General features: G+C 42.4%; 1 protein-coding gene across 6 annotated transcripts in view; it reads right to left on the bottom strand.

The window, feature by feature from the left end:
- PDSS1 (decaprenyl diphosphate synthase subunit 1) overlaps positions 1-12290 on the bottom strand; it is a 43953-nt gene that overhangs the window by 20508 nt on the left and 11155 nt on the right. For 2 of the 6 annotated variants that reach the window (XM_077808249.1, XM_077808247.1), the window contains exon 2: positions 7-104. The exons of 2 other annotated variants lie outside the window; for them this stretch is intronic. The gene's annotated coding sequence lies outside the window, so the exon portion shown is untranslated. Of the gene's footprint in view, positions 1-6; positions 105-1827; positions 2695-12290 lie in introns of those variants that run through there. 2 more of the 6 variants (XM_077808248.1, XM_077808251.1) reach the window with 2 other exon arrangements.

The following is a 12290-nucleotide window of genomic DNA, read 5'->3' as shown; positions in this document are numbered from 1 at the left end:
ACTTACCTTAAAACAACTGTAAAAGTTTCCAGCCTCTTTCATGCATTCAACTGCTCATTGGAATTCCCTGTGTCATAAACTATGTCAGCAGACTGGACTTCCTGCTGGAAAGTAGCAGTAAAATGGCAGCGCTCATTGACAAACCAGAACGATTCAACGGTATGAAGATAGCACAATAGTGACAGACATTTCAAAAGCAAGTTTTGAAAGTTCTGTTTTAAAAGTACAGTTCTTCTCTGAAAAGTGACTTTAAAAATGGCATTCTAGGGTTCATATTTATGGTGTCTCTGATTTCCATATAAAATGTGCCAATTTTACAAGGAACTTAAAAAAATTAGTATTTCTGAAAACTCAATCTGGGCATCAAGCAAGGTGCTTTCAATCTCACACATCAGTAACAGTAATAAAGGTTCTGCAGGCCAAGTTATTCCCTCTGTGATGCTACTGGAAACCCTGATAGGAGCATAGTAAATTTTGTTGATGATGCTCAAGAAATAATAGGAACTTGGTCATTCTCTTTTAGCAGCTTTCCACTCTGCCATGCTAACAGAAGGAAAAAATTTTTTAGTGATTCAGGTCAGCAGATAATGCTGGATACACACAGACTGACTGAGGATGACGGTGCCATTTTTACAAAGTTCTCAGAGTAGAACCACACCACCATTTTATATATTATTTAGTAAATATGTGCAACCTTAACTGCCTTTTTGTGTATGTGCATTATGATAGCTTATAATTACACAATCACATTTTTTTTTTTTTAAGCAGGCCCTCTGCTTTGTTTTGTGCACATACTGGACAGACAATAAGACAGGTTTGTATAGTGAACTGGTGTTGGGACTGCAGTACCCTTGACCTTTTCTACTAGTATGGTGTGCAGTAGACAGAGGCCTGCTGCAAGAGGCAGAATGATGTGGGTAAGGCAATGTTTCTGTATGGAACTCATTATTTACAACTTCACAGAGCTTTGTAACACTCTGCCAGGTAGGTAAGTACTGCTATTCTGATTTTAAGGATGGGGAAAACAGCAATGGGTGGGCTGACACCCAGTCCTTATGCGCTGACCACACCTCTCAGGATAAGCTTTCACTCCCTGCTGGGAATCTGTTGCTGGGGAGGAAGTGTGTACTTTCAGGAGTGTAAACCAGAAGTTGCAAGGGTGCAAGAGGGAGTTGGGGAGGCATGGATTAGGGAGCTGTCAAGGCAGCTACCTGATGCAAACAGCTGAACAATAAGCAATGTACATGATGATTGTGAGGAAGTGAAGATGCTGTCAAGTGATCTTATACTATAACAATGAATGGAGTGTAAGAACCCATATAGATTGGACAGTGACAGAGGCATCAGCTTTGTTTCTCTTGCCCTTTGAGGGGGTCTATCTCCCTACTTTGTTTCTAAGTCTCTTGTGCTCACCCCATTTTTTCCCCCTTTGATATTTCTGTATCTCCTCCTCCTCCTCTTTTATTTCAGTTGCTCTCTGAAGCATGGCTACAGCAGAGGACATGCATATTTCTAGTTACAAGCTATAGGTGGTGTGTCTGGGAAACCAGTAGAGTGCAGAAGCAGAGGTCCAATCAGACAAAGTGATAATTCTCTTTAGTGATAATTCTGTGAGATTCTCCTATTGTGCATAACTCTAGGAGGATGTGTGAAAACACAGGATTCACACAATCCCAATTTAAACCCCTTACCAGGACTCCAGCTCTCACACATAGAGATAAATTTCAACAGTTAAAACAACAGACAAAAAGCTATTGCACAAGGGACCTAAACACTAAGGTTTGTATTTACGGCACTACGATCTTTAAAAGACAGGAAAAATCATACCATCGCTGAACAATTTGCATACTTCATCCACTGATCCTGTAATGAGGACACAAGGGATCCAAAATATTAACTGAGTGTGTAATTTTCCTTGCAGTGGCTTGGATAATGTGAACTTGCTGAAGGAAAAAAAAGAGGCTAATTTACTGAGAATAGTTTGGGGGCCTGTTTTTTTAATTGTAAGAAATATGACCATGCCATCAATCATGCAAGCTGTTCTGTGTGGGTGGATCCCTGCTTCTGCATGGAGCTCCAGTAGGATTCTGCCTGGGCACTGGGGTCCATCCATGCAGAACACATACCAGAATTAGGGCCTAAGATTGTGTAAACTGATGTTCTGCTATTTTAATGGATACAGCGGGATCATTTTCCTTTCTACTGCTATTTACACAGCAAACAAGATTTTAACAGTGGAAAATATGTTGGATGCAGAAGGTTGTACAAGAGTTAGGACTGGCAGTTGGAGAAGAAGAAAATGAAATGCAGTGTCAGTAACACAACCCCTGGAGGCAGAGAGGAGGGCTCAGCTGATGAAAAGCAGAGCAAACTGTCTGAAGAACAGTGCCAGGGAAGGGAAAGATGAAGAACAAAAACCAGTAAAAGGGACCACTGAGAAAGTGGCAAAAAGAGATGAAAAAAATCCACCTGAAAGTGGGAAGTTACTTTTCTGTAAAAATTCTGCTTTTCTGAAGAGATCATCTGACAGGAGTCACAATCCTATATCTTTGTTTCTTTGCACGAGACTAGCTGAACTCTTAGCTCTCAAGAGTTTTTGATCTTTGAGAGGGCAGCAGTAGCATGGTGAAGTATAATCAAGGTACCCTATTAATATTTGTGGGCTCTCTCCCCCTGCCAGATATAATGCTGCCCTCCAACTGTTCCAGTCAATTTCTTTGATTGCACAGAGGGGTGAAGCTCCTAGAAAGAAAAGTAAAGTAAAAATGATCATTAAGATAAGACAAAAAATGCTTCAAAAGGAAAGATAAGAACCATGAGAAAAACATCTCAAATAGGTAAACTCCAAACATGAAGGGGAAGTGGATGGGTGTATGAGACTCACCCATGACGACATTTTCAGAGAAGCAAAATTATAGATGAATAATGTTCCCTTCTCTATAGGTACTATCTGTGCAGGATTCTCACTCTTGGATAGTAAAAAGAAATAACTTGCCAAAAGGAAATGAAAGCACAGCTGTAAAGAGCCGCAACAACAAAGCTAATGACGATGTGAACAGGAAATACATATTTGTGTATACTTATCATATAGTATACAGTGACTCAGAAACCTCTCCCAAGTTCAGCATCAGATTAGGTATATGGCCTGCTAGAAAGACTTCAACACTGGAGAAAAGATCCAGGCAAAACTTGCAACTCATAAGCCAATATCACAAAATAAAACAAACTTCAATTTTTGGTTTGACCTCCCCTAGCCTGGAAACATGTATCAACATGAAAAACAGTATACTGCAGACTTGCATAAACGTACATATATACATTGTGTAAAGTCACCTAGATTTACCTAGAGAGAAAGGGGGATGCAGCAAGGAAGAAGAGAAGAAAGTGAAATCCTGGTATTTCATTCCTTTTCCCCTTCCAAAGCATTTCATTTTTCTCGCTACCCAACATTTCATTTCCAAAACAGACACAAGGGAGGCAGTTACTCAGCCTGTCGGGACACAAACAGCTAGAATATGGTAGGTGACAGACGCCTGAAATATCAAAAATGGTTCAGGAAGCACTGACACTGACTGCATGAAAATCAACAAGCAAAAGGTGCCAGGGACACCAGTCTCCATGCCAGAGCTTTTGCAATGAGAGAACAGGCATCTGCCTCAGCACAAAAAGCACTCCAATATGCCGAGAATCATACTCCTGCTGATATGGGGGAAGGAAATGCCCGAAAACTGGTACAGAGAGTTTAATGTAGGCATCCTGTCTCACCACAGAGGAGCCTGTCCATGTCTAAAGGAGAACACCCCCCCAATCCCTCCATGTTTCTTCAGGACATTGAAGAACGGATGGCAAAGCCCACACCAGATCATCTGAGTTCATCTTCAGATTTATCAACCCAGTTTTAAAAAAAAAAATCAGCACCCACTTTGATAAGAGATTTTTCAGTTGCTCTAGTCTGTGTCAGGAATAGAGCATTAAGAACATTGTATTGCCACCACCAACTGAAGCAAGGGAAAGATTGAAGTTAAACTTATTTTTAAATTAGTAAAAGTGGAGTGGTGACAATAAATCATGTTAAGATGAATATAATGTGCAACTGATTAGAATTATAAGGGTTTAATAATAAAAATAGTTTTGAGCAGTTGCAGCCAGGAATAACAAAGTGGTGATCACAGGGAATCATGTTTGCGTATGTATGTTTGTTTCTTTGTTATTTATATATATAAAGTTGTCATAAGAACTTAACAACAGCATCTTGCCTGTGACTGGCCATCGTATACGGAATATAAGCTATCTCCCCATTGTATAATATTGCAATGTTGGGTACTTTAATGTGTTTGTACCAAGGAAATTTACTTTGCCTTTTTGATATATGCCTTTTGAAAGAATGTATGATGTTTTAGATTTATTGTGTCAAAGTTTATTTTTGTTTTCAAAAGATTGCTGCCTGTCAGTCCTTTGAGCAGAAGGCTGTATCCATGTCCTCCCAAGGGTCAGAGTTAGTCTGTCCTGGGAGTTTTCCAAAGATCAGAGAAAAACCCTGGCAATTCCTCTAGGGCAGGGCACCTCCTTTCACTTACCAAAACCAGACAAATTGAGGATTCAGTTAATGATCTAGGCAGGCCATTGTGGGGGTACTTTAAGTCTGATTTTGGGGGTAACAATCTGGTGTCCCTGGGTAGGCCCATAGCACTATTTGAAGCCTTATGGGAGGTATAGTACCCCCTAGTGGATAGAAGGACGATTGACACCAGGAAGTGAAATTTTTTGTTTTTACTTATTTTAGTAATTTGTTTTTGTAAGCTAGTATTCTGAGCACTGAGGGTGAGCAGCCCCAAGAAAGGGGTTCTGTCCTAAAGAGACAAATACTAGTAAGTATTAGATATTGATGTGTTGAAAGCCATTGTGTTAAGTCAGAATGCTCAGATTATTGCCACCCAGAAAGAGGCCAGTAAGTGGCACAGTGGAAACAAAAACCGTTAGATGGGCAAGCTGCAGTGGAGGCTGTGATCACAAAGATAGAGGAAGAAAATAAGATTAGCCATGCGGTCTGTCAGTGCCAAAAATGTACTCCAGAAAGTGAGCTGCAACTAAGAGAAGGAGTGATAATGGCTATAAAGGGGCCAGAAGGGAAAAACTGGGATAATAAGTTCGCTAAATGGTGCAATAAAGAGGAAAAGATGGGTCTTTGGAGTAACGATTTCTCCGGTTATACTATGAAAGGGATAACCCCAAGAAGCTCCCTCAGAGACTTTGTGCCATGGAACAAATTAGGGTATTGGGCAAGTCCACAGGTACCCTAAATTAGGAGTACAATAGCAAGTTGGTTGGCTAAAATGTCTGATATCTGTGAAACAACAGGAACAGATGTCTCAACCATGGTTGCAAAAAAACTAAGTAACCCTTGTATGTTTAAGTTAGAATCCAAAAGGTTAAAAGATTCCTCAGACCATGTTCAGCAATTGCCCCAACGGCAACTGGAATTTTGTTTTAGAGAGAAGGCTCAGCTTGAGAAGTCCACGCTACAAGAAAAAAAGGTTTAAGGGATGAGCTGCAGATTAAAAAGATGCAAATCACTTGTGATAAGCAATGGCTTAAAATAAGGCGCAAGACTGCTGCTTAAGGAAAACTGTCACAAAGGCAGAAGTAAATGTGGTTCTGAACTCACAGAACCAGCAGAGTCTGGCTAACCATGCATATTGCCAACAGGAAATGACTTGCTTGCAGGAAGAGCTGCAAGCTATACAGGTAGTAAGCAGCACAGCTCAGGGAAGCGGTGTTGTGTTGAGCATTAAGAAAGTTGCGCTCAGAAAATTGGAGGAAAAGAACAGGGTTAGCCCAGTACAAGTTCAAAAAACTTTTCTGAGATAGAATCCTGAGTTGATTCAGGGAGGTACCATCGTGTGTAATGTAACACAATCTGAAGGAACATTAATTTCACAATTTGGTTTAACAATGAAAACAGTAGTAATGTTTCATAACTTAGATGCTGCTTTAGTGTAGGACAAGTTGTAGGTAAAATACAGAAAGGATGCCCACCCCAAGGAAAAAAAACCTAAAGAGGTATCAGTGGTAACCTTTCCAATAATGGTCCATAGGAAAAAGGAGCCAACACTGAAAACAAAATAAAGGGGAAAAATCAAGGAAAGAGGGCAAAAGTAAAAATGTTGCCTCTCATGAAAGGAAGAAAGTTCCTGATGTGGCTAAAAATTTGTTTGGAGAGAAATGTTGCAGAATGAGCCTAGGGATCAGATCCATCGACTACCTACTGAAGAATTGGTTTGGAGATTAGCCAGCCATGAAATAAGTATACCTACAGCTCCCACACACTCCAAAGATCAAGTATAGGGAGGCCAAGCACCCCCCATCTCCCTGGTGTCAGCAAAAGACCATGCTGACTTAGTGACACATTTAATACAGGATATATGGGAAGACCCTACAGTAAATGCGGTATTTAATAAGGGAGCATTTGGACAAAATATGCTAATAGACACAGATGCCACTTTTTCTTTAATTAGCACTAAGAAAAATAACTTGTTTGGATCCCCAGTAGCAATAAAAAGATTGCAAGAATTTAATGAGGCAGCAAGCACCATTTAGCCCCCAATCTGTTTTCAGTTGGAAACAAAATAGGGAATAGGACAATTTGGCCTAATGATCCTAGATGACAATGGTATAATGGGTATAGATATGTTGAGAAACCACCAAATAATAGTAGATTTAGTAAATAAAGTATTGTGTGAAATACCCCAAGGTAATACCTTAGAATCGCCAGTTACAACAGAAGGAGGGCAAGGATTGGGATCAAAAGGTTTTTTTAAATATTAATAGCTATCAGACGAACAGTAGCTTCACATGGGATAACCTCATTCCACGCCATAACTGCTCAGGCAATCTCATGTCTTGCACAACAGTGGGTAGTTGGGACACCCCCAGATGAGTATCAACCTAGGGTGTTAACGGATCAATGAATGCAAGTTGTTAAAATCTATTGCCAAAACACAAACAGGTAGCAATAGCACTTAAGGCAAACATCAACTAAATGGATAAGAAGATCGGACCAATCCTACACCCACAGGAATAGCGAATGGGTGACATGGTCATGTACAGACATGTTAAAGAAAAGGATAATGTGCTTAGTCTAATATGGATGAGACCAGTAAGAATTGTAAACAAGGCCAGTCCTACAGTTTATCACCTAAATATTCTCCAAAGAAAAAAGTACTGAAGTGGTTCCATTCATCTCAATTAAAAATTCTATAAAATAAGTTGAAGCTATTATACTGTTAGTAATTTTAATAATTTGTATTTGATAGGGAGAGAAAGTAAAAGCATAGTAAGATACAGCAGGAGAAAGCATGGTACGAGTTCCTCCCAGAGCTTACAACACAAGATACAGAGGAGTTCGTCAATTCCTTAGCCACGGTTGAAGTGGAATACCCCTATCTGAGAGCAGAGCAACATCCCAATGTAATAGCAACACTATCTGAGGATAACCAGGTGAGACCACTAATAAACATTAGTCTAGGAAAAAATTAGTGTAGGAAGAAAAAATTCAGCAGTTATGCTATTTGGATACATGATCAACATATTCAATATTAAATATTCTGGGGAGTTCCATAGAACTGATCCCATATGTCACACTTGAAACGAAGGCGATTAGAGGAATATATGCGATCGAGAGTGCCGTTCCGTTGAGTATCCCACTAACACTAGACATGGGAAATAGGAGGGTGCAAAATGTTCGATTCAGGCTAATGGAAATAGGGTTTAATGGATTAGGAATAGTAGGGATGGACATTTTGAAGCCAGTCCAATGTTCAGTAGACTTTGTAAATAGGATATTATGGGCAATGGATTAATTAGTTGATTTAAGAAATGTAAATAGTTAAGGTTACATTTAAAATGTTGTTCAATAAAATTGTTATAAATGATACTCACAAGGGAGAAAAGGTGTCTTTCGGGGGGAGGGGAAAAAAGGCAAGATGATTACTTTTTGGTATCAGTAGTTACTGGATTCTGCTATGGTGGTGTGAATTTGGAAGCTGTAAAGCGGACAGCGAAAATCCTGTGGAAAGAACTCAACCAAACTGCTGCCAACAGTAATGTTTATCTTTCCAAACCAGATAGTAAAAATATAGAAAACTCGGTAGTCAAGTTCATAATGGGACCTGTAGGTGATGTAATGATGCAAAATTCACATAAGTGTTTTCTCTCATTCGTCCCCTCCAATAGTTGGGGTATTATAAATCCCCATGATTTCCCCTCACCAGGAGTAACAACGTGTGAGTGGATAGTTAAAGAAAGAACAGGCATAATATTGGGAAAAGCAGTTAAAACTGGACAATGGCAGCGTATCCTAGCAAATGGGTTTGGACTATTTTCACACTCTAGCAGCCTCTTGTAGACCCAAGCAGCCCGAACACCACGCCTGTTATAGCTGCAGCACCAAGAAGTATATTCAGGCAAAAGAAAGGAAGAACAGCATCACAATGGTATGCAAATGATCCATAGGAATGAATAAGGAAGGATGGCGTATAGTCCACCAGATTAAGGTGGTAAATATAAGGGGTGACCATACCTAATGGGGAACCTCACCCAACCTGTGGGATGAAGGAGAGAACATCCAAATTTCTGCAGTTTTAAGTGGACAAAAACGTCAATGGGTATGGACAAAAGAGGGGAAAACATGGGCACATGTAACTGACAATGTCAACAGGGCAGAACATGCCTATTACAAACAGTGGCCCTGGAAAAGATAAACCTATGTTATGGTTTAAAGGGGTCTGCATCAAGGATTAGGTAAATATACCCACATTTTGAGGGGGAATCCCCCATGTGTGTTTATGGCATGGTATGCCCCTAGGTGGCTAAAAGAAGAAAGGGAAACCATACTATTAAGTTAGGCCCATAACAATACCAACATGAACAATGCCTTATTTAATATTATTAATCCACAAGGAGGGTACAAGAGAACAACAATTCATTTCATGGCTCAGCAGAAGGTCATATCAAAGACTCACTTAAGCTTGCAAACACCATGGTATAAATAGATAGATAGAATGAAACAATGGGTGTAAAAAGTCATTATAAGTCAAGTTTTGTTTTCCTATTGGTGTGAAGATAGTAGAAATATAACAAGGAAACATGGAAGTGGAGCATGAAGAATTGTTGGCCTTAAAAAATTTAGTAACGTTTCACCATATTAGGGGTATCTAAACCTGAGCAAGTTAAAATTGGTCCTTGCATAATAAAAATGGATGTTAGAAGGCAATTAACACTAGATCCCACCTACTCAAAGAAAACAGTGGTAGACTTTCCTCATATGAATATCTCATCCACACAACTAGGGTGCGTCAAATACATAGTATCTCTCTTTACAGCAGGGGTGGGCAAACTTTTTGGCCTGAGGGCCACATTGGGGAATAGAAATTGTATGGAGGACCCTGAATTTTCATAAAATTGGGGTGGGGGTGAGGGCTCTGGTTGGGGGTGCAGGCTCTGGAGTGGGGCTGGGGATGAGGAGTTTGTGGTGTAGGAGGGTGCTCTGGGCTGGGACCAAGGGGTTTGGAGGGGGATCAGGGCTGGGGCAGGGATGCGGGAAAGGGGTGCAGGTTCCAGCTGGGGGTGTGAGCTCTGTGGTGGGGCTGAGGATGAGAGGTTTGGGGCGCAGGAGGAAGGGATTTGGAGAGCAGGAGGGGGATCAGGGCTGGGGCAGGGGTGTGGGGAGAGGCTCGGGGTGCGGGGAGAGGCTCGGGGTGCCGGCTCCAAGCGGTGCCTTCCTCAAGCAGTGGCATGTCCCTGCTCTGGGTCCTAGGTGTGGAGCAGCCTGCGACCCTCAGAGCGGGGCCATGCCGTGGCTTCTTAGAGCCATGTGGTGTGGCCCCCGACCCAGCACCCCGGCCGGAGCAGGGATGAGCCGCGTGGTGTGACCCCCGACCCGGCGCCCCGGCCAGAGCTTGCGGGCCAGCTTAAAATGACTTGCAGGCTGGTTGTGGCCCATGGGCCGTAGTTTGCCCACCCTTGCTTTATAGGATGGAAGAGATGGTAAAACTTTGTTTTTTACCAAGAATCCCTACTAAGAAAGTGAAAAGAGATCTGCTAGACATGGCTTGAGGAGGAGCAGGAACAGGTGTCGGAGTACTAAATAGTATAGACGTAGAAGTGCTGGCTAACAAATTAAATGCAGTGGGACAGCACTTAGGAGCTCTATCTAAACCCCTGAAAACATCTCTAAATGAGATAAGTAGTAGTCACCAGAGAATAGCTAGTTTACTCCCTAGATGGGAAAAGCTACAAGAAGCAGATCACTTAGCAGTATTACAAACAGTGGAAGTATTACAGAGCAATGTGTCTATGGCACTAGCTTATACACAAGCACAAACATGGACTAATAATATGGTAAAAGACATTATAAGGGATGGAATGATTTGGGTGCTACTGACATCCTGGCCAAAGGGTGGCTGAAGGACTGGCTAAAACAAAACAAATGATGTGTTGTGATCAGCCCTCTCTCTGTGATCGATCAAGATGATCAAAGAATGAGTGGGATCCTGCCTTCAGAAATAAGAAGTGTAATGTGGAAGCATGCCACTGTTTCTGAGCAAAAGTTGTACCCTTGGTGAAAAACTGTAAATTTTACATATGATGTACAATTAAAACAAATTACCATCCACATAGTAATAATGTCTGATGCTCAAACAGAATGGATATCCCCTATTGTGGCACTGGGACTAAATCTTAACAAGAGCATAATGCAGCCAATGGAACAAAAATTATGGGTTATAAAGCAAATCTCTGTATGGACAACTGTGGAACCTGAAGTTTGTATGGAAAAATGTGGTATTGGATACATTTGTAATCACGATGCTGTGCAACCATACAATATGTTTAAATTCAGAAATGGGAAAGTGTGACTATGAACTAGATCCTTTTTCATTTCATGGATCTGTAGTTGTGTATATAGGGAACAAATGTGTATGTATTAGAAGATGGTGTGAATGGTCTGAAGTTAATCATTTGTTTAATATAACATGTGATTCTCATGAAAACTAATTTCTATATAATATAAATTAATACTATTGGAGTGGCGACAGTAAATCATAATGTTAAGATGTATATAAATGTGTAATGGTTTATAAGGGTTTAATAATTAATAAAGATAATTTTCAGCAGTTACAGCCAGGAATAACAAGGTGGTGGTCACAGGGAAATCACAGCCAGAAAAACTAAAATGATGGTCTTGAAGTGATTTGGCAAATAGCAAACAGGCAGGCTGAGGGGAGATAAAAATCACCCCAAAAACCTGAAGGGCGGGGTCAGTTGAGCATGGCATCAGTTTTCAGTAAGGTCCAGCTTTGATTGACACATAGGGTTGTCAGGCGTCCAGTTTCTGAGCAGAATGAATGGTCGAAAAGGGACCCTGGTGGCTCATATCAGCACAGCAGACCGGGCCATTAAAAGTCCAGTCGGCCGCAGTGGCCGGCTCCATGCAGCTCCCAGAAGCAGCTATTATGTCCCTTTGGCTCCTAGACGCAGGGGCAGCCAGGGGGGCTCTGTGCGCTGCCCCCACCTCAAGTGCCAGCTCCATTTGGCCAGGAACCGCGGCCAATGGGAGCTGCGGGAGCAGCACCAGTGGATGAGAGCAGCGCGCAGAGCTGCCTGGGTACACCTCTGCCTAGGAGCCAGAGGGACATGCTGCATGCTTCTTGAGAGCAGCCTGAAGTAAGCGCAGCCTGGAGCCAGCAGCCCAACCCTAAGCCCCCTCCCGCACCCAAACTCTCTCCCAGATCCTGCATCCCCTCCCACACCCCACCCTCTTGCCCCATCCTGAGCCTCCTCATGCACTCTGAACCCCTCAACCCCAGCCCGGAGCACCCCACACCTTCATCCCCAGCCCCACCCTAGAGCCCGCAGCCCTAGATGGAGCCCTCACCCCCCCAACCCCCTGCCCCCTCTCACACACTGAATCCCTAATTTCTGGCCCCACCCCAGGTCTGCACCCCTCCACCACAGCCTGTACCCCACCCACACCCCATCTCCCCTCCCACACCCAAACCCCCTGCCCCCTCCCACACTCCAAACCCCAAATTCCTGGCCCCACTTAAGAGCCTGCACCCCCAACTCTCATCCCCTCCCGCACCCCAACCCTCTGCCCCAGCCTGGTGAAAATGAGCGAGTAAGCAAGGGTGGGGGAAAGTGGGCAATGGAGGGAAGGGGAGGGATGGAGTGAGTGGGGGTGGGGCCTTCGAGAAGAGGCACAGCAAGGGTGTTTGGTTTTCTGCAATCAGAAG

Source organism: Eretmochelys imbricata, chromosome 2, assembly GCF_965152235.1.
Source record: "Eretmochelys imbricata isolate rEreImb1 chromosome 2, rEreImb1.hap1, whole genome shotgun sequence".
Taxonomy (NCBI): domain Eukaryota; kingdom Metazoa; phylum Chordata; order Testudines; family Cheloniidae; genus Eretmochelys; species Eretmochelys imbricata.
Note: the sequence above shows the minus strand (reverse complement) of the source record. Positions and strands in the feature narration are given on the sequence as shown.